This window comes from Moschus berezovskii, chromosome 10 (assembly GCF_049115385.1).
Source record: "Moschus berezovskii isolate FMDL1 chromosome 10, NW_MosBer_1.0, whole genome shotgun sequence".
Lineage (NCBI taxonomy): Eukaryota > Metazoa > Chordata > Mammalia > Artiodactyla > Moschidae > Moschus > Moschus berezovskii.
In genome coordinates, this window is record NC_142469.1 from 43614500 (window position 1) to 43634185 (window position 19686).

Here is a 19686-nt window from a genome sequence, read left to right on the forward strand (position 1 = left end):
ACATGGATGGACCTAGAGATTATCATACTAAGTAAGTTAGAAATAGAGACAAATAACATATGATATCACTTACATGTGGAATCTAAAACATGACACAAATGATCATATCTATGAAACAGAAATAGTCTTACAGATGTAGAAAACAGATTCATGGTTGCCAAAGGAAACAGAGGGTAGGGGAGGGAAAGATTGGGAGTTTGGGACTAGCAGATACAAACTATTGTATATAGGATGGATAAATAAGGTATTACTGTAGAACTCAGGTAACTATATTCAATATCCTGTGATAAACCATTATGGAAAGGAGTATGAAAAGACTGTATATGTATAATTGTGTTACTTTGCTGTACAGCAGAAATAAACACAACATTGTAAACCAATTACATTTCAATAAAATTTTTTTAAAAAGAACAACTACATGTTAAGAGGATTGATCCTCAGATAATCGGGTAGGTTCTCAGTCACCTGAGAACACCTTGTGGCCCAAAGGAGCAAATGCCCCTTGTTCTTTAGAGTGAATAATCTAGTCTCTCATTTCACTAGCAAAAGTTTTTAGACCATATGTCAACTTACTTTTTCAATTTGAGGCAAATTTTTAAAAAACCCAGCCATTTATGTTTCCCTGGCCCTCCTGCCCAAATTCCCCTAGGTCCCTGCCTAGCAAATGTACCAGTGCCCCTCAAAACTCCAAGTCTTAAATGAAAACTGCTTGGATAAAAATTTTAGAATCATCACTTAAAAACAATGAGATTAAAAAAAAAAAAAAAAAGATCCAGATATCAGGAGAACTCTCCAGAACATTTGAGAGTACTAAGCAGATAGGGACAGGGAGGCCTGGCGTGCTGTGATTCATGGGGTCGCCAAGAGTCAGACACGACTGAGGGACTGAACTGAACTGAAATGAAGCAGGTAGGGGCTCAATGGGACTGTGCTGGTCCTGAGTGCATTGGGAGTAGACATCAGGGGTCTTCTGGTGGGTATCTCTGATCTCCTGCTGGCTACACCACACACAAACTCAATGGACATGAGTTTGGGCAAACTCCAGGAGTTGTTGAAGGACAGGGAAGCTTGGCATGCTGCAGTCCATGGGGTCGCAGAGAGTCAGATATGACTGAGCAACTGAACAACAACAGCACCACGCATATGTTGACAAAACCAGTCAACAGCAGATCTAAGAAAGAACTGAAAATTTTCACTTGAGCCAATCTGAAATTATAACCCTCGTGACCCTTTGAAAGATTAAGAAAGAAGATTATCTTCTAAGGAGGTCTGGTTAATGCACATGCATGGCACACAATAAAGGGGAGGAGAGGGCCAAAGGAGCAGAGAAAAGTTTTGTTTAAATTTTTCTTGCCTTGCTATAAAATAGAAATTTTATTTTATCAGTTTCCAGCTCCACATTCTCAAATTTCTTACAAATTCCACCTTTTGGTATTTCCCTCTCATCTTTCCAAGAGAAGGTAACATGTGCTATGGGCCCATGAACTTGAACCAGAAGCCTTTGTATGCACCTGAGATATATTTAGATACAGTACCAAGAAGCAAGATGTGGGGAAGAAATTCTTTGATGTCACAGACCTGCATTATGGTGGGGGAGGGGAACGTATAATTGCCAACAATGAAATGAGAACCAGAAAGAAATCGCATTATTTTCAGCAAAGTGCTGATGAAGAGTGATTGGCTAGCAGCCAGTCATTTATCATCACTGCACAGTATCTGTATTTTTTAGAACCAGGTCCCTTTTTAGCATCAGAGCATTGTCCCCCAAGTTCATTGGTAAAACTTCTCACCACAAATCAATAATTGTATATAACACTGAGATACACAATGCCAGAACACTTGAGGAAATAGTTTGCACTGAGGGTGTTAGAAGAGCCCTATTGATCTCGGACAGGTAAAGTCTTCTTATGCAAAATGTTAACTGTCTCTGCAAAAAAGAGTGTGGGGAACACACAGGTTTTTCCTTCATTGATTACGTAAGAATGTTTGATTTTACTGGCTTCCTTGGTGGCTCAGCAGTAAAGAATCTGCCTGCCAAGCCAGATGCAAGTTCAAATCCCTGGGTCGGGAAGATTCTCTGGAGAAGGAAATGACAACCCACTCCAGTATTCTTGCCTGGGAAATCCCATGGCCAGAGGAACCTGGAGGGCTGCAGCCAGTGGGGTCACAAAGAGTCGGACGTGATCCAGCAACTAACAGGTTATTTCATTAGGTAATCTGGTTTAGAAATGAAATGAAAGAAACCCCAAACTAAAGTGTCTTAGACAAAAAATGGAGTTTAGAGGAAGGACATGGTAGCATCTCATGACAGTACAACGAGCAAACTAAACTGAGATGCAGCCAGTCCTGGGTCTCTGAACCAGACTTGAAACCAGCAGGATAACTGCTTCAAATTCCTTCTCTTACTCAGTTCAGTTGCTTAGTCGTGTCCAACTCTTTGTGACCCCATGGACTGCAGCATGACAGGTTTCCCTGCCCATCACCAACTCCTGGAGCTTGCTCAAACTCATGTCCATCAAGTTGGTGATTCCATCCAACCATCTCACTAGACACTGATTTTTTTTCCCTTTCTTGATATGGACTGGTCGTCTTCATAATACAGAAATCAATGCTATCTTTTCCAACCTTTCTATTTGTAAATTCAGTCAGCAACAAAGGAGGCATGGTTTGTCTTCAAAGCCTGGATCAGCAGTCTGGCCTGTATATATATTTTTAATCTCCTTAATTTTGAGAAGCTTTTTCCCCCCTTCGGTTTTCAATATATGAAATCATATGTTCTCTAAGTTATGACAGTTTTAATCTCTTTTCAATAGTTAGCTTTATTACTAGCCTATAATTAGTGCTGTGCTGATAAATGCTTAACAGATTCTCCAAAATATATATATCTATATATATATCAGCATCATGATATTGTTAGGTAGTCAGAATGGGAAAAAGGAGTCCAAAATGGAGGTGGCTAAAAGACAAAGAAGGGAAAAGTCCTCGAAAACAGAAGGTTTGAGGACTGGTGTGAGGACCTCAGGTAAAACAAACAGCCCTCCTGGCTAGCCCAAGTTACATATGGCAGGCCCAGGGGGAGGAGAAAAGAACATATAAAAAGACGAGCCAAAATTGAGCTGGGGGCTTGGCTTCTCTTCTCTTCGAGTCTTTTGGGTTGGCCCACCCTCACGCTGTGAGGATGTATTTTTCTTTGTTTGACAATAAAATTGAGTTATAACACTGGTCCATCCATCCCTTCAAATTTTTGCTACAGCAAGACAGAACCGAGGAAATTAAACACTCCCCAGGAATATCACCAACCCAGAATTAGGAAAAGAAGCACACATGGCTCCTAGAGCTGGGACAAGCAGCATCCCACACAGCCCTGCTTATCATTCAGTTATTTGGCCTCTATTTGGGTAACAATGTGAAATAGTAGTGATAGCAGCCAGCAGTCTTTTCTTGATTATGATGCTTCAGAATCTAGCAGGATATAGCTTGCAACCTGAATGCTTCACTTAATTAAATGTTAATGGGTCCTTGGAACTCTGTGTCAGGACTTGTAAAGAGGGACTGTCCTCATCAGTTAGAGATGCTAACCAAGAACTGAGGGAAGGAAATGGTCACCATGTGGGCCCACATCTGTATTTAAGACTACTGTCTCTGAACCCAACCATTTGATTCCAGAGTCTATTTTTGTCCTTTTTGAAGAAAAGAGACTTATTAAGGCAAGGCAACTTATTGCTTCCCTGTTGGCTCAGTGGTAAAGAACCCAACTGCCAGTGCAGGAGACACAGGAATTCCAGTTCAATTCTTGGGTCAGGAAGATCCCCTGGAGGGGAAATAGCACCCCACTCCTGTATTCTACCCTGGAAAATCCCATGGACAGAATGGTGTGGCAGGCTATGTCGCCCATGGGGTCGGAAACAGACACGACTGAGCGAATAAACAACCACAAGGTAACTTACTGAAACTCTTTCTGCCTCAGTTTCCTAGTTATTAAAATAAAAGTATTATTCAGTTCAGTTCAGTCACTCAGTCAAGTCCGACTCTTTGTGACTCATGGACTGCAGCACTCCAGGCCTCCCTGTCCATCACTAAATCCTGTAGTTTACTCAAACTCATGTCCATTGAGTGGGTGATGCCATCCAACCATCTCATCCTCTGTCATCCCCTTCTCCTCCTGCCTTCAATCTTTCCCAGTCATTTCAAATGAGTCAGTTCTTCGCATCAGGTGGCCAAAGTATTGGAGTTTCAACTTTAACATCAGTCCTTCCAATGAACACTCAGGACTGATCTCCTTTAGGATGGACTGACTGGATCTCCTTGCAGCCTAAGGGACTCCCAGGAGTCTTTTCCAACACCACAGTTCAAAAGCATCAATTCTTCAGCACTCAGCTTTCTTTATAATCCAACTCTCACATCCACACATGACTGCTGGAAAAACCATAGACTTGACTAGATGGACCTTTGTTAGAAAGTAATGTCTCTGCTTTTTAACATGCTGTCTAGTTTGATCTAAACTTTTCTTCCAAGAAGCAAGTGTCTTTTAATTCCATGGCAGCAGTCACCATCTGCAGTAATTTTGGAGTCCAAAAAAATAAAGTCAGCCACTGTTTCCACTGTTTCCCCATCTATTTCCCATGAAGTGATGGGACCAGATGCCATGATCTTAGTTTTTTTAATGTTGAGCTTTAAGTCAACTTTTTTACTCTCCTCTTTCACTTTCATCAAGAGGCTCTTTTGTTCTTCTTCGCTTTCTGCCATAAGGGTGGTGTCATCTACATATCTGGTTATTGATATTTCTTCCAGCAATCTTGATTCCAGCTTGTGCTTCCTCCAGCCCAGCATTTCTCATGATGTACTCTGCATATAAGTTAAATAAGCAGGGTGACAATATACAGCCTGACGTACTCCTTTTCCTATTTGGAACCAGTCTGTTGTTCCATGTCCATTTCTAACTGTTGCTTCCTGACCTGCATACAGGTTTCACAAGAGGCAGGTAGGTGGTCTGGTGTTCCCATCTCTTGAAGAATGTTCCACAGTTTATTGTGATCCACATAGTTGAAGCCTTTGGTATAGTCCATAAAGCCGAAATAGATGTTTTTCTGGAACTCTCTTGCTTTTTCAATGATCCATCGGATGCTGGCAATTTGATCTCTGGTTCCTCTGCCTTTTCTAAATCCAACTTGAACATCTGGAAGTTCACGGTTCACATACTGTTGAAGCCTGGTTTGGAAAATTTTGAGTATTACTTTACTAGCGTGTGAGAAGACTGCAATTATGCTGTAGTTTGAGCATTCTTTGGCATTGCCTTTCTTTGGGATTGGAATGAAAACTGACCTTTTCCAGTCCTGTGGCCACTGCTGAGTTTTCCAAATTTGCTGGCATATTGAGTGCAGCACTTTCACAGCATCATCTTTCAGGATTTTAAATAGCTCAACTGGAATTCCATCACTTCCACTAGCTTTGTTTGTAGTGATGTTTCCTATGGCCCACTTGACTTCACATTCCAGGATGTCTGGCTTTAGGTGAGTGATCACACCATTGTGATTATCTGGGTCATGAAGATCTTTTTTGTACAGTTCTTCTGTGTATTCTTTCCACCTCTTCTTAATAGCTTCTGCTTCTCTCCGTTACTATCCTTTATAGAGCCCATCTTTGCATGAAATGTTTCCTTGGTATATCTAATTTTCTTGGAGCGATCTCTAGTCTTTCCTATTCTGGTGCTTTCCTCTATTTCTTTGCATTGATCACTGACGAAGGCTTTCTTATCTCTCCTTGCTATTCTTTGGAACTCTGCATTCAAATGGGTATATCTTTCCTTTTCTCCTTTGCTTTTCACTTCTCTTCTTTTCACAGCTATTTGTTAGGCCTCCTCAGACAACCATTTTGCTTTTTTGCACTTCTTTTTCTTTGGGATGGTCTAGATCCCTGTTTGCTGTACAGTGTCACAAACCTCTGCCCATAGTTCATCAGGCAGTCTATCTATCAGATCTAGTCCCTTAAATCTATTTCTCACTTCCACTGTATAATCATAAGGGATTTGATTTAGGTCAAATCTGAATGGTCTAGTGGTTTTCCCTACTTTCTTCAATTTAAGTCTGAATTTGGCAATAAGGAGTTCATGCTCTGAGCCACAGTCAGCTCCCAGTCTTGTTTTTGCTGACTGTATAGAGCTTCTCCATCTTTGGCTGCAAAGAATAAAATCAATCTGATTTTGGTATTGACTATCTGGTGATGTCCATGTATAGAGTCTTCTCTTGTGTTGTTGTAAGTGGGTGTTTGCTATGACCAGCTGCTCTCTTGGCAAAACTGTATTAGCCTTTGCCCTGCTTCATTCTGTACTCCATGGCCAAATTTGCCTGTTACTCCAGGTGTTTCTTGACTTCCTACTTTTGCATTCCAATCCCCTATAATGAAAAGGACATCTTTTGGGGGTGTTAGTTCTAGAAGGTCTTGATTTCCAACAGAAAATTGGATTAAAGATTTACTGATCATGGCCCCGCCCATCAGAACAAGACTCAGTTTCCCCTTCAGTCTCTCCCATCAGGAAGCTTCCATAAGGCTCTTATCCTTTTCCACCAGAAGGCAGACAGCCTGAAAACCATAATCACAGGAATCTAACCAATCTAATCACATAGACCACAGCCTTGTCTAACTCAATGAAACTATGAGCCGTGCCATGTAGGGCCACCCAGGACAGTGGGTCATGGTGGAGAGTTCTAAAAAAAGGTGGTCCACTGGAGAAGAGAATGGCAAACCACTTCATTATTCTTGCCTTGAGAACCCCGTGAACAGTATGAATAGGCAAAATGATTGGACACTGAGAGATAAACTCCCCAGAGACAGAGCCAAAGAAAAAACAACATCCAGTTGCTGGTGACAGAAGCAAAGTCCAATGCTGTAAAGAGCAATATTGCATAGGAACCTTGAATGATAGGTCCATGAATCAAGGCAAATTGGAAGTGGTCAAACAGGAGACAGCAAGAGTGAATGTTGACATTTTAGTAATCAGCAAACTAAAATGGACTGGAATGGGTGAATTTAACTTATATGACCATTATATCTACTACTGTGGGCAAGAATCCCTTAGAAGAAATGGAGTAGCCATCACAGTCAACAAAAGAGTCTGAAATGCAGTACTTGGATGCAATGTCAAAAATTACAGAACGATCTCTGTTCATTTTCAAGGCAAACAATTCAATATCACAGTAATCCACCCCTATGCCTTGACCAGTAATGCTGAAGAAGCTGAAGTTGAATGGTTCTACAAAGACCCACAAGACCTTCTGGAACTAATACCCAAAAAAGATGTCCTTTTCATTATAAGGGACTGGAATGCAAAAGTTGCTTCTGCTTATAGATAAACAAAACACTGTGGCTCAGACATTAAAGAATCCTCCTGCAATGCAGGACACTAGGGTTTGATCCCTGGGTTGGGAAGATCCCCTGGAGAAGGGAATGGCTACCTATCCAATCCAGTATTTTTGCCTGGAGAATTCCACGGGCAGAGAAGCCTGGCAGACTATATGAGGTTGCAAAAAGTCAGACAATACTGACTAACACTATCTCTTTCATTTTTTCATGGATAAATAAAGAACTTTCTATTAATCATTATATATCAATAAATTACCACCTTCTCCTGTCTACCTAGGGTTCTCCAGGCACCCTCCCCCAACACCCCCCACCAACTCTCCTGACCCACTAATTCTCTTCAGGGAATATGCCTTCCATAATCCCATTTACAGCCACTCCCACTTGCTCTCCACAGACATGCATTTAAAGCAAAATTACACTGGCATGAGAGAATATGAGTAGATATTTGGAAAATAATCTAGACAAATGGGACAAGCCCCTTTCTTTATTTTTTTAAAACTCTGCCATGCTTTGTGAAGTTCAGATGTCACTGGTTCATCATCTCTGTCATCTTCATCAAAGAAAAATAATAAGCTAAAATGGAGCTTCAGCATTTATGAGAAGCACAAAATAAATGTTTTTAAAAATATATGGCAACCATTGGTAAGGGTTTATGCACTTGATCTGCCTCAATTTGTAACATTAAGGAAATATAACCCATTTTGAACTTAAAAAGTCTTGATGAGAAGTGTTTGTGCTTCTGATAGAGCAGACAGATATTTGATAAGATCTGCTTGTGATTCCTAAAACCAGAATTTGGGTTTTTTTCCCTCAAGAATGCAACCATTGGGTTTATTAAGTGTTATATCTGAAGAAGAAAAGATATATGTATCATATGCAATAAAATATATGACTAAATAACAATATATTAATAACAGTAAAGATATTATTAGCTCTGTTTTAATCAGGGAAAAGAATCTCAATTATATTCTCTTTAGTTCGTCAGCTTGCAGACACAAACGGTGAGTAGATACACCTTTAAAACAATCTTCATCAGTCAGTTCAGTCGCTCAGTGGTGTCCGACTATTTGCGACCCCATGAATCACAGCACGCCAGGCCTCCCTGTCCATCACCAACTCCTGGAGTTCACTCAAACTCATGTCCATCGAGTCGGTGATGCCATCCAGCCATCTCATTCTCTGTCGTCCCCGTCTCCTCCCACCCCAATCCTTCTAGCATCAGACTCATAGATTAATTCAAAATGCCTCCTCTCAGACTATCTAGAATATCTGGATCTAAGCTAATTACTGACAAGTCAAAGGCTACCTCCTACTCTGCCTATTTTGTGGACTCTGCACTCAAGCCAAGTCTTAAAAAACATCAACATCTTTAAGGATAGAGTTGCACTCTTATTCTGATTCTACTTAGCCTAGCTCAGGATCACCAGCATTGCTCTATACCAGGCTTCCTGCTTTGGCCACAGATTGAATCCTCAGAGTCCAGCATCTTTTTTTTGCCTAAGAAATTACTGTCATCTTCCTGCTTCTTTCCCTTCATTTAGGTCTCCAGAGAATTACCTGAGATCACAATCGTGTCCTTTAATAAACCTGGCATTTCAGCATTTTCTAAGGGTTTTACCAAAACATTGTTTTTATTATACCCAATAATCTATGCTTTAAAAATATTTCTTGCTTGAAAGATGGGGCATGAGGTCAGTCTGTTTTTGCTGGTATTTGGTAGTAATTAGACATGGGCTTCTCTGGTGGCTCAGAGGATAAAGCATCTGCCTCCAATGCGGGAGACCCGGGTTCGATCCCTGGGTCGGGAAGATCCCCTGGAGAAAGAAATGGTAACCCACTCCAGTATTCTTGCCTGGAGAATCCCATGGACGGAGAAGCCTGGTAGGCTACAGCCCACGGGGTCGCAAAGAGTCGGACACGACTGAGCGATGGAACGGAATGGTCTTTTGATCATAGTCACAGCACCATGCATTTTGTTTTGAGAAAGGCTAGTGACTGCCTTGAAAAAATTTAAGGCAGTGTTACACTTACAAATATGACTGAAAACTGTTTATAGAAATTGGCTAAGTTGATATACACAGTACAAGAAGCCCTCGTTATCTGAGTCCCAGGAAAAGACCATTTAAATTAAATCTCCTTAAATATTCTCAAGTGAAAAAAGCAAGGTACAAAGAAAAGTATATACTCAATGAAGATTTTTGTAGAATATACATGTATACACATGTATACACATATAAGACCTGTAGGTGAGTCCCCAAGTATTGATGACCAGAGCTGTTTGTGGAGAGAATGAGGTAAGTGGGGAAAAGAGCATCTTGAGACAATTTTCCTCTGCACCTCTTTGAATACTGTACCATGTGCTTTTAGTCTCTGATTTTTAAAAAGGCAACAAGAATCAGAATGCGAAAAAAATACCTCTGGTGGGGAATTCCCCAGTGGTCCAGTGGCTAGTACTCCAGTGGCTAGGACTCCATGCTTCCACTGCAGAGACACAGGTTCCATCCCTGGTTTGGAGAAATACCTGTATGCCAGCGCAGCCAAAAATGGTTTAAATAAAGAAAAGAAAATAGCTCTAGTGGCTACAAATCCAGAATTTGAAACTTTTAAAATCATTGGCCCCCCTGAAGCTTCATTTCAGTCACTGTGACAGGATTCCAGGTGCCCCTTACAAGCTTTAGATTGACACAGTATTTGGGGCAGGGCAGGGGGTGGAGTTGGTGAGGAAGGTCCTGATTTTCTCATCAATATCTTAAAAACTAAAAAAATAGTGCCTTCTTATTTTGAGGTTGGAAACATTGATACAGAACGTACAGGGACTCCATAGTTGAGGCAGCTCCGGATATCTGGCACTACTTAAAGTGAAACTCTCAGAGCTGAGTCAGAAGGGAGAATAGGAACATTAATTGGATGTTTGATGATATTAAGGAATGATTGACATTTTATATATGATAATGGTATCATAATTTTCTTAAGTGCTTTTCATTTAGAGATACTGAGTATCTCTAAAAAATTTAGAGATTTATCTCACATAAAATGATATGTGAGATTGGCTCTTAGATCAAATGAGGATTTGGATATTTGTTGGTAATTGCTGAAACTGAGTGATAAGTACATGAAGATTCATTACTCTGCCCTCTATATTTGTACATGTTTAGAATTTTCCATTAAAAGAAGAAGCTGAGGCACACTTTACACATTGTCTTTCAGTTACTGAATCTGGTCATAAAAGAGAAGAAGGAAGCTAAGGGCAGACTGTGAGCCTGAAAAATCCTGGAAGACACCCACCTGGGTGCCTGGGCAGACAGGACAAAGTAGACACAAGCATTTGGGGCTGTTCCACAGGTCTCAGGGCAGGCACATGGGATAGCAGTCCTCTAGACAATGCCCATGAATCAATCACCACCAGGTCACAAGATCTTGGCACCCCATAGTATGAGTCAGGAATAAGGCCAGCTGCAACAACACAGAAATGAGAGCATGTTTGTCTCCAGATGCAGAAGTGAGGCCAGCTGAGAACCCAGGGATTGGAGTTAAAGGAAACACATGTGTGCGTGCATACTGAGTCGCTTCAGTCGTGGCCCGCTCTGTAACCCTATGGACTGTAGCCCGCCAGGCTCCTCTGTCCATGGGATTCTCCAGGCAAGAATACTGGAGTGGGTTACCATGCCTTCCTCCAGGGGATCTTCCTGACCCAAGGATTGAATCCTCATCTCCTGACTTGCAAATGGATTCTTTAGCGCTGGGCCACCAGGGAAGCCCTAAAGGAAATACAGCCACATTCAATCAGGAATCACCTGGTTTATTGCACACAATTCGCCCACACAAAACACGGGTCCAAGTATCAAAAGTGGGGAAAAGTGGGGTAACAAACCGCTCCAAGGAGAAGTCAGAAAAGAGGCATCTTAGCATGAGCACTGGTCTTTGGTTCAGAAACATGTCTTAGAACAAGTGTGAGCAGGAAATCGCCCTGGGTTCCCACAGATAAGCTTCCACCAGCATCAGATAGAACCAGTTCTCAGCTGGGTGGGGTCCAGTCTTCCAGCAAACAGCTTTCAACACACTCTGTTCAGTGGCCTCTTCGAGTAAATGTTAGCCCCAAGGAAGGGAGTCTTTATCAGTGTCTCCTCCCATTCCAGTAATGTACATCACCCATGAAATTTTTATCTAAAGTAATATTTTTAGGGGCCTCCCCGGTGGTCCAGTGGTTAAGAATCTGCCTGCCAATGCAGGGGACACGGGTTCAATCCCTAGTCCGGGAAGATTCCACATTCTGCAGGGCAGCTAAGCCCGAGCACTGGAACTACTGAAGCCTCCGTGCCCCACTGCAGTGAGAATCCTATACACCACAAGAAAGAGTAGTCCCCACTCATCGCAACTAGAGAAAGCCTGCATCAGTGAAGACTCAATATAGCCAAAAATAAATGTCTTTTACAAAATAAAATAATATTTTTAGTTTATCCCTCTAAGACTAAACAACCAGCATGGAAGTTCACGTTGGCCACTGTGTGACTCGATTTTGAACTACTTAACATATCTTAGATCCCATATGTTTCACACAGGATGAGTAGGAATCATAATTCAAAAGAAATCACATTATAACACAGGCCTAAAAATGGAAAGCTATTTATTTCTGTACCACATCAAGTCAGAGGTCACATTGCAAAGCAAGCAAAGAAGCTCTGTAGCAGCAGGGGTCCCTGCATACTTCCTGGGCACAGGCTTCTCTCTGACCCTGAGGCAGTCCCTTACCATTTTGGTCCAAGAGAGGAGAAAAGTAGGATAAAAGAAGGACCAAAAAGTGAGCAAAGAAGGAAACCCAGCAGTTTCTTAAGAAAGGTTCTTAGAAGTTTGCCATGAGAAAGTCTGAGACCAGGTTGCATGTGGCACCCATTCATACATGTTAGAGCCTGGGCGGAATCTGCCATCTATGAATAACAAAGAACAGCACTCACCAAACTCTAAGCCAGATGTGTGGGCTGTCCAGAGACAGTCACCTCGTCAGAAGCGGAACACTCACTGCATGCTCAGTCACTAAGCCGTGTCCAACTCTTTCCAACCCCATGGACTGTAGCCTGACAGCTTCCTCTGTCCATGGGATTCTCCAGGCAACAATACTGGAATGGGTTGCCATTTCCTCCCCCAGGAGATCTCCCTGATCCAGGGATCAAATGCTCATCTCCTGTGTCTCCTGCATTGGCAGGCAGATTCTTTACCACTGCGCCACCTGGGAAGCCCAAAAATCTCACTGCTTTTCCTAATTGCTTTCTATGGAAAACAGCTGGCACAGCAGGGCTTGAACAAGAGCCTTTTTATTACAGAAAGTCCTAAAACCAATTAAGAAGACTGCAGGCTTGGGTCATTATAATGAACAGTCATTTTTATGCACATTTTGGGTTCTTATCGGGATATTATAATTGATGAAAATAGTGTGATCAACACGAGTAGGGGCAGTGGTGGGTTAGACTGTCCATAATGTTATCTGAGTTTTGTTAACACACTGATCTAATCCTGTTTCAAGAAGGGGGACTCTTTCCACAGTTCAGAGAGTGGGCTCTTATCACTCAGGAATGAAGTGTCCAAAGAGACACACGTGCTGACAAAGAAAGAAACTTTATTGAGAAGGGGTACCCAGGTGGAGATCAAGATATGTTAAGTAGTTCAAAATCAAGTCACACAGTGGCCAATGTGAACTTCCATGCTGGTTGTTTAGTCTTAGAGGGATAAACTAAAAATATTATTTTATTTTGTAAAAGACATTTATTTTTGGCTATATTGAGTCTTCACTGATGCAGGCTTTCTCTAGTTGCGATGAGTGGGGACTACTCTTTCTTGTGGTGTATAGGATTCTCACTGCAATGGCTTCTCGTGTTACAGGGCACAGGCTCTAGGGCACGGGGGCTTCAGTAGTTCCGGTGCTCGGGCTTAGCTGCCCTGCAGAATGTGGAATCTTCCCAGACTAGGGATTGAACCCGTGTCCCCTGCATTGGCAGGCAGATTCTTAACCACTGGACCACCGGGGAGGCCCCTAAAAATATTACTTTAGATAAAAATTTCATGGGTGATGTACATTACTGGAACCCAGGTGGACTGCTCTGCCACATGGCTTGCAGTCTTGGGTTTTATGGTGATGGGATTCATTTCTGGGTTGTCTCTGGCCAACCGTTCTGACTCAGGGTCCTTCCTGGTGTGCGCACTGCTCAGCCAAGATGGATTCCAGTGAAAAGGATTCTGGGTGGACATATGGACTGGACTCTCCTGTCTCCTTTTGACCTTTCCTGATTTCTTCTGGTTGGGGGTGACTTGTTAGTTCCATGTTCTTTACCAGGATCTCCTATCGTAGAATAACTCTCGCAAATGGTTACTGGGGTGCCTGGCCAGGGTGGGGCTTTCAGTCAGTGGTTCCCCTAACCATTCCAGCTAAGACCACCCAACCTCTCTCATTCCCCCTTCCTTCTCTTGAACTGTTCCAGGGTTTTATAAATGTGTTTTATTTTTTAGTTTGCAATGCAAGAATTAAAATTAAAACAGAATTGAATTTTAAATTAATCAATTTAATTGATGAGTTAATTCAAGAATGAAAATTAAGGTGCACTCTGTCCTCTAGTCCACTGGTTTGTGAAAATGTGGTCCTCGCCAGCATCACTTGGGAATTGAGCAAATTTGGGGGCTCCACCCCAGACCTACTGAATTCATCCAAGGGATTCTGAGGCACAATAAACTTTCGGAACCAGTTCTTTAGTCCAGTAACTTTCAACCTAGGCTGCACACTGAAATCACCTAGAAAACTTGGAGAAGTACCACTATCTGCATCCCATACAGAGGTTCCAATCTGATTGGTTTAGGGTGTTGCTTGGGGAAATTTTGAAATTCATCACATGGCTGTAAGGAGAAGCCAGGACTGAGAACCATTGTTCCAGCCACTTAAATTATCTGGGCGTTTATGGCCAAATAAAGCAGTGCAAATCAACTACATTCTAGCTGTGGTGGGGGACCAGTCTTCTTTCCAAATAGAAACTGAAGGTAGTGTTAAGTTTTTCCCTGTTCTCTCTGACTCAGGTGGGGAGGATTGAGTTCTCCTACACCATTAGCCTCACTTTGTTTTAGCTCAGCCCACCCCTCAGACTTCTTTCCCTCCATCTCCTTGGCCTTTTCTAGCTCTTCTTCCCCACCTAGCCTGCAGCTTTAGTCAGTTATGCTAATTGAGGCAGACTGAGCCTGGTACTTCATCAGTTTAGTTCAAGAAGACTGTGGTGGAAGGAATATTATGTATGTATATAATGTATTCCTTGAAGAAATAGTATAGGTGAGGCAAAGGAAAATGTGAAAAAAAAAAAAAGAGTAGGGGATATCATTCTGGCAAAGCTTTGTTGGGGAGGTATTTTATTAAGGGTTCCCAGATGGGGATGTATGGACTGAGGGCTAGAAAGCTGAAATTTGAGGAGGGCCCTTGTAGGGGAGGCGGGAGATGCAATAATAATTGATTGATATTATCCTAAAATTATCATTAGATTTAGACTTGTAATTATCCTCATAGTACTATTGCTTTTTGAGGCAACTAGAGTTCCATTCCCCAAACTGACTCCATGTCTGCCCTTAGCACCAACTTAAACCTTTCTGTATACAGCCAGTCCTCACAGTTTGCAACAGTGGGAGAGATTAGCCGGGGGACAGGAAGGAGAGAAAGGACTAACACAGATGGGAGAGGAGGATCGGCATACCGAGATGCTTTGTCCTATCAGTCCATCAGTAATAGCAATGTTTCATTACTAAAAGACTAGTCAAAATGCAGTGTGTGCATGCTGAGTAGCTTCAGTTGTATCTGTTTCTTTGTGACCCCAGGGACTGTAGCCTGCTAGGCTCCTCTGTCCATGGGGATTCTTCAAGCAAAAACACTGAGTGGATTGCTATGCCCTCCTCTAGGTGATATTTCGGGCCCAAAGATCAAACCCTAGTCTCTTATGTCTCCTGCATTGGCAGGTGGGTTCTTTACAACTAACACCACCTGGGAAGTCCCAAAAATGCAGTACCTCTTCCTGCTGCTGCTGCTGCTAAGTCACTTCAGTCGTGTCCGACTCTGTGTGACCCCATAGACGGCAGCCCACCAGGCTCCCCCGTCCCTGGGATTCTCCAGGCAAGAACACTGGAGTGGGTTGCCATTTCCTTCTCCAATGTATGAAAGTGAAAAGTGAAAGTGAAGTCGCTCAGTTGTGTCCAACCCTTAGCGACCCCACGGACTGCAGGCTACCAGGCTCCTCCATCCATGGGATTTTCTAGGCAATAGTACTGGAGTGGCTTGCCATTGCCTTCTCTGGTACCTCTTCCTAAATATGTTAAAAGTACTTTAGAAACTGGGATTAAGAAGATGGTTGCACCATGAAAAACAATATGTTAAGTAAATAGCCAACTTCACCAAAGATAATAGATGACGTCACTAATTGGTAACAACAGCACAATTTACAAGAAAGGCCCAGGGCTAAACAATCGGGGTGAATTATCTCATTTAACCATCACAATAATCCTGAAACCTGGGTTTCTTATTAATCCCTCTTTACTAATTAGGAAACTGAGGCATGAAGAAGTTAGGAAGTTAGATAACTTGTCCAAAAATCACATAACTGAAAGTAACGAAAATAAGGTTTGAGAACCAGAAAGCTGGCTCTGGCAGAAAGAAAGCTAGTGCCCTTGGAGAGGAGTGAGGGGAGAGAGTAGGGGAGGGCATCTGAGAGAATTTGTTCTCACTGACCTATTAGTCCTTGCAGGGTTTAAAACAGGAATGACCTGATGGATAGTTTAAAAGAATTGTTCTGGTGCCCAAGTGGAAGTGAATTACGGAAAGGCAGGAGTGGAGCAAGAAGTTAGGAGGCTGTCACAACCATCCGGATGGGCTAAGTGTGAGGCTAAGATTAGAGTTGTAGCAATAGATATACTGAAGAGCTGGAAATGTGAAATATTTTGCTAAGTATAAATACCAGTTAGCAACAGAATGAGCATGTGACCCAGCCCAATCATTTCCCTTGGGCCACAGTGATTCAGAAAGGAAAAAAGAAACGGGCTAATCATTGGCCACTGGCATTTTCCCTGAATGTTTGATGAAAAGAAAAAAAAAAAATCACTCAGCTCCTTTAGCTGAGATGAATGAAAGCTTGGAACTCAAATCCCCCTGAAGAAGAGCTAGAAAGTCCCTCAAAACAAGGGTCCCCAATCTTCCAGTTGTGGACTTGTACCTCCTGTCAGATCAATGGTGACATTAGATTAGACATAAAGTGTACTATAAATGTAATGTGCTTGAATCATCCCCAGACCTCTCCCCTCTCTCCCCAGTCCACGGAAAAATGTTCTTCCATGAAACCAATCCCTGGTGCAAAAAAGGTTGGGGGCTGCTGCCTCAAAGCAAATGGTCCTTGAGAGAAGCTCTAGTCCTAGCAAACTGGGGCTGCCTTCTCTCTAGCACTCAAAGACATGAAAAGCCAGGGACTTGCCCAGCTTTTCAAATTGTAGTTTTAACCTATTGGTGAGTTGTGAAATAAAATTTAGTGTGAGGCCAGCATTTTTTCTAATATATAATAAAATTATAGTGTATCACTCATCATAGTTATTGTCTCAGAAAACTTTTGTTTCAATATTACAAACACCTGTCAAGGTGGATTGGGGTGGTCCCCACCCATGCTCCATGTCAGAGAAGGGCAAGGAGACCCCTGAAATAAAATCATAGGGATCAATAACAACAAAACACCCAAAATGAGCCGTTCCTCACTCCCAATGAAGCTAGAAAGAAACATGAGGTGACAATTCTCTTAGGGAACCATTTACCAAAATTGGCCACCTTGGCCAGACACAAATGATAACCAATTGCAGGAGTTGTCTCACAACAGGAGGTCCTGATTAAGAACATGTTGCTGCCACTGAAATTAACCGTGAGAATTCAGGAGGGACCAAGAGGAGGAAGGAGATGCCAGCCCATAATATTGTCCTACCAATCTCCTAGAAACCTTTGCACTAGAATCCGTCTTGGCTGAGAGATGCTGGAGCTACCAAGAAGGACCCTAAGTCAGATCAAATATGGGCCAGACAAGATGACTGGCCAGAGACAACCCGGAAACTAACCCTATTACCATAAAACCTGAGAATGTAAGCCACATGGCAGAGCAGTTCTCCTGGGTTCCCTTATCCTGCCACTCTCCACCCAGCCGCCACCCCCTTCCCAATACAGTAAATTCCCTACATAGGAAGGAGTTCCTTTCTGAGAGTGTATTTATTAAGTCCAATTTGTCAGAAAGTCCAACAAGCTAACATGATAGGCTATATAGTACTGTACTGTAATAGATTTAAAATACTTTTCACACAAATAATACATAAAAAATGAACAAGCAAAAACTAAGAAAACATTTTTCATCTTACAGTAAAGTACCCTGAAAAATTCAGTAGTACAGTACAACAGCTGGCATACAGGGGCTGGCATCAAGTGAACAGGCAAGAAGAGTTACTGACTGGAGGAGGTAGAAGAGGCTGGAGGTGGTAGAGCTAAAGGCTCATCAGCAACAGGAGACGGAGAGCAAGCCGAATTTTCACTCATTCCTGATGTTGATGGCACAGGTTCTGGTTCCTTGCTGGATTCAATTCTATCCACCCTCTTGAAAAAAAAGAACAATCCAGTGATGTCTGGGGAGTAGATCTTTTTTTCTTGTTACAGATGACATGGTAGCACTCTATAGATAACATGGATTGCACTCTGAACGGCTGCTACAACTTGCGTGTACTGTTCTATGTTCTCGTCCTGTGGCCCAAAAACTAATAGTGCCTCCTCAAATAAAGAAAACCCCCTTCCTGTTTCCACTTACTGCATCAGGAATCTCATTGGTTCTTCAGTTACTTCTTCTCCCTCCTGTCTCTCTTCGTCATTTCTCCGAGTCTCCAGTTTCATCATTAGTAAGCTCCTTGCGTTGCACAGCAAGTTCCATCATTCTTACTTGGCACTTCTTAGCAGTACCAGATATACCGCTGCTGTTTCTATGCTTGCTTCAGGACATCCTGGGCTTGAAATAAGGTTTCTGTGCCGCTGTACTCTGTACAGTGCTGTAAAGTACACGACGACACAACCACTCGTAGAGGATGCGTGCATGTGGCAGTGCACGCTAGACAAGTGAACTAGCTTAGTGACTGGACATGCAAACACATCTTTTCATTTTTGAAAGTTTGCAACTTGCAAGTTCGTGTGTAGGGGACTTACTGTAAAGTCTTTTGTTTTGTCAGTACTTGTGTCTTTTCAGATAATTCATTTCCAAGTGTTAGACATAGCCCACTCTCAGGCCCTGGAATGAACCCTCTTCCTACAACAATTCTGGGTCTCTGGGGCTCTTTGGAAAAGAAGTCAAAAGCAGAGTCCAGCATATGTCCCAACTCAGCTCTTCTAGGACAGATGTGACCTTGGAAGTGGCTGACTCAGTAAATTTTAGAAATACAACAACCTGAGAGCACCTGAATGGTTTGAAAAGGAGCCATCATGAGCATTTAAGACTGGGGTGTGGGAAAATGCAGTCTGGGACAGTGTGGGTGTCATGGAGAGGGAGGCGCACAAATTTCAGATTGGATGTGTGAGGACCCAACGTTCTAAACAGTCATTTCTCTCCTCACATAATCGATTCCAGAAAGTTCACAATCTTAGAGAAACTGTTGCTGGACCAAACTTGGGTCTGCCCACCCATGTGCAGTAAAGGCAACCCACTGACAGGGCTGTGCGAAGGGAAGTGCAGTATTTATTGCAGGACACCAAGCAAGGAGTCCAGGACAGCCAATGTCAAAACACCTGAAGCTCCAATGGGTTTCAGTAAAGCATTTTTAAAGGCCAGGTGAGGAAGGAGCATCCCAGGGCTTGTGATCAGCTCATGCACAATTCTGATTGGCTGACAGTGAGGTAAGAGAGTCGGGTCGCTGGGGTTAATATTATCAATCCTTAGGCAATAGCGGACCTGGGGGCTATATGTTCATGGTCATCAAGGAGTTAACTTCTTCCATTTGGTAGGTGTTTTAGCATCCATAAAACAACTCTGGAAATGTGCATCAGATACTACTATCTACACACTTCAAAGAGGAGCTAAAGCAGAGGATATAGGGGAGGGTTCTGTCCCAGAAAGGCCCCATAGGGTTCTGCTTGGTTACAAAACTTGATACTCTCTGACTGACCCTGTTGGCGCCTCTTTGGCCATCATGTATACCATACCACTTTGACAACCACCCAATATACCAATTATTTTGAGCATTCCAATTAGAAAAAAAGGGCTGCCCTTGTGGCTCAGAGCTAAAGAATCCGCCTGCAATGTAGGAGACACA